Source organism: Equus quagga, chromosome 17 (assembly GCF_021613505.1).
Source record: "Equus quagga isolate Etosha38 chromosome 17, UCLA_HA_Equagga_1.0, whole genome shotgun sequence".
In the NCBI taxonomy this organism is placed as follows: Eukaryota; Metazoa; Chordata; class Mammalia; order Perissodactyla; family Equidae; genus Equus; species Equus quagga.
In genome coordinates, this window is record NC_060283.1 from 24,230,699 (window position 1) to 24,234,440 (window position 3,742).

Here is a 3,742-nt window from a genome sequence, read left to right on the forward strand (position 1 = left end):
ACCTTCTGCCTCAGGACAGAACGTTAGAAGGATTAGGGTATATCTTGGCTTCCTATAGCTACTTCCAGGCCCCCCTGCCAGCATGTCCTCTTTACAAACCAGGTCATCCACTTATATCATCACCACCATCCCTCTTTCTCTGCGTTACCTATCAGCCTGCAGGATCCCCTCCAACCCCAGCCTTCCTCCAGAATGTGCACACCTGGCTCATTCATGAGGTCTTTCCCCACACTTTGCCCTGCTCTCCCTTCATAGATTTCCACACCCAGGCTGAGGACTTGTCAGCTTGCAGTTCCTGGACCACCTCAGCTCGAACTGATGCTTCATCCACACTGCCCTTCAGCCAGCCAGAGGTAAGGCCACATCTGGACCTTGCCATCCTTCACATCTGCTCTACCCCTGAGATCCCAGGCTCTAGACATCCCTCTCCCATATAATGAACTAGCCTCTCATTTCCATCACCCATCCACTCCATTTGAACTTGCTTTTTAATTTCATGATATTTTCCTTCAACTCCTCAGACCATCCACCAGTATCACTCCTTCTCTTGACCTCTTCTTCCTACGTGAAGTTAGGCCTGAAAACTTGATCTTTCCACTACTTGCCATCCTCTTTGCATCTCAGAGAGTCATAGGGTTTCACTAAATTCCCAGACCTTAGTCGGGTAAATAGAAAAGCTGTGTACTCTGTACCAAATGACCTTGCACATTTATATTGCAAATCCTCCCAATTTTCCCCCAAGGGGAATTGTGGTCACTTCGAAGAGCAAGTGTGCGCTGGGAAAAGAGAAATACCAGAATTTTCAGGCTTCTTTCTGGCTCTGAGCTCCTGCCAATCCCTGCTCATGGGTTGAGTGGGAATTAACAGGAGTCAGGAAATAAATGGGGTTTGCACTCAAACCACTTCACAGTGGGCCAGAGAGATTCGTATCCACCATATGGTTATTTCCCCAGGTCCTGAATATATAGGTGGAATACATATAATCAGCGATAGGCAGAATCTCCTGCCTAACCTATGGATTAAGGCCCGTCGTGACAGGAAGGGACCAAATGAAAACCGGTGAGCCTCTCCCCAATGAAATAGTAAATCAAAACCACTGCCACATTTCTAGGAGAATCACAGGGAATCAAATAGTGCCACTGCAGAAAACTTGAAAAATACAAGGTCGGTGACCTAGCGGTGTGCTGCAATCAGTCTGTACAGGCTCATAAGAATTGTTATCAATTATGCACGAGAATTGTTATGAGATTGTTAACATTACCTCACAACGCTTCATCTTCAGTGACGTCACTTTGGTAGCTCAAAATTGGCCATGGTGGGACTACTTAAACTATGGAAATTGGCAAACATACAAATCTGGGATTGTTTTCCCTTCTGAAAGCCAGTTTACCAAAAGACCACTGATGGTCTCCATCACGTCCTCATTTAACTTACCTGTCTGGCTTGGGCAGATATATCCTGGAATTGGAGAATGATGACGGATCATGTAAGAGCAATCGGACTGTGATTTCAATTGCAGCTGCTGTTCTGGATCTGGTCTGTTTACCGTAGCATATCTACACAGCTTCCCATGCCTACTGTGGACAGACGGACAGACAGACAGATGGACAGACAGATGGACAGAAGATGAATGCATGTTATTCACAATAGCTAAGATATGGAAACAGTCATTAGCTGCAACTGATCTCTGACTAATAGACCCCCTTTTTCAAGTTTTCCTCCCATCACTTTTCATCTCTACTATCCAAACACCTCCCATCTTACTCCCTAGAGATGAATCACCTCTTATATTCCAGGGGAAAAAAAAACATTTTGAGGAATTTCTCAAATTCCTGCCTATCCATCTAAGGTTTCTGGACCCACCTCCACTATATCTTTCCTACAAGGATAACCCATCCATCTTTGCTCTGGATCCCATCCTTTTCATCTCCGGAAGTCTTCCTTCCCCTCACTGTATCTTTGACCACTCCCTCTTGTTACTCTGTTCATTCATTATGGAAACACCACTCAGTCTTTCTCATGGGAAAATAAAACCAACCCCAAATCCCCCTCTAGCTAGAGTCTATTTTTCTCCTTCCTTTCACTGCCAAGCTTTCTAAGAGAATCATCCACACTACTTGTCTCCACTTCTTCCCTTTCCCCTCCTCTGTCCGTGCAACTTAGTGTTTATTGCACTCGCTCCACTAAACTGACCTCACTGAAGTAACCAATGACAAGCAAATAGCCAAATTCAAAGGATTCTTTCCATTCTTTTCTTCCCTGATCTCTCAGGGGCATCTGACGGTGTTAACTCTCTGCTCCATGACTATCACAACATGTTCACCGCACCTTTCTCCAGGATCATCTGGTTGGTCTTTCTCCATCTCCTTTGGAGGCTCCTCATCTCACTCACATGTGGAATGTCCTTTTCCTCAAGGTTTTGTCCCTGAGCCCTACATTTTTTCCACTCTAAAGATTCACCCTTCATTCGCATCCATGACTTCAAGTAATGACAACTCCCAGGTATAATCTCAACCCAGACCTCTCCCCTGACTTCCAGACTACACGCAATAACTTTCTACTCCACATTTCCACCTGACTGTCCCGCAGACATCTCAACCTCAATATGTCCAAAATAGCACTAATCTTCCCCCAGCAGCCACTCTTCCTCCTAAAGTCCCTGCCTGTGAATGGCACCATTGTCCACTCAGACACTCAAACCAGATATCTGGGAATCATCCTAAATTCTCCATTCCTTTGCTCCTTACAACTAAATTGTCACTAACAGATTTCACTTCTACCCCTAGTACTCTGCGTAATGGTTTCTCTCTTCTCCATCCCTGCTGCCCTGATCCAGCCCTCTGTTCTCTCTCTTTCCCTCTTCCTCTCTCGCTCTCTCTCTCTCTCTCACTCGCTCTCTCATTTCTGCTTCTGCCCACTCACTAGTCTTCCTGCCTCCCTTTACAACCCCCTCAATCCATCTTCCACACAAGAGCCAAATCTAATCATATCAGTCCCTTCTTTAAATCCCCTAGATGATGGTCCCCCTACACACACTCGACAAAGTCTGCAGGATTAAGTCCACTTTCCTTATCCTCGACCCAAGGCCCCTTCTGATCTGGCTGTTCTAACCCCATCTCCCTCCAGTGACCCTGAAGCTCTACTCTCACTCGCAGGAACATGCTGCATTCACTCACTCCATGGATTTCCTTCTGTGTGGAACTCCCTTCCACTTATTCTCCACTTGGGTGTCTCCTCTGTCATCTTTCATGACTCAGCTTATGTCACCTCCTCCGAAAAGCTTTCCCTGATCCCCTCGAGTAGAGCTGGTCACCTTTTCTTTGTGCCACGACTATGCTTTATATACCTTGTGCTGACCTCTAATTTTACACTAACCTATATCATAAAACAGTGTGTCATAGAGGTAAATATATTTATCGTAGCACCTGTTAACCAGTATTAAATGTTTCGCATGTCAGTATTCTACCACAAGACCAAGTATTCAAAACCACACTTAGCAGTGTACCTGGTTCAGAGTAGGTACCCTGTGCGTGTTTGATGGATGAATTAGTAAATTCTGCTTGAATTTCAATTGGTCGTTGTTATGGGCTAAACTGCATCCCTTAAAAAGAGTATGTTGGAGTCTTAGCCCCCAGTACCTCAGAATGTGACCTTATTTAGAGATAGGGTCTTTATAGAAGTAGTCAAGTTAAAGTGAGGTCATTAGAGTGGGCCCTAATCCAATAGGACTGGTGTCCTTATA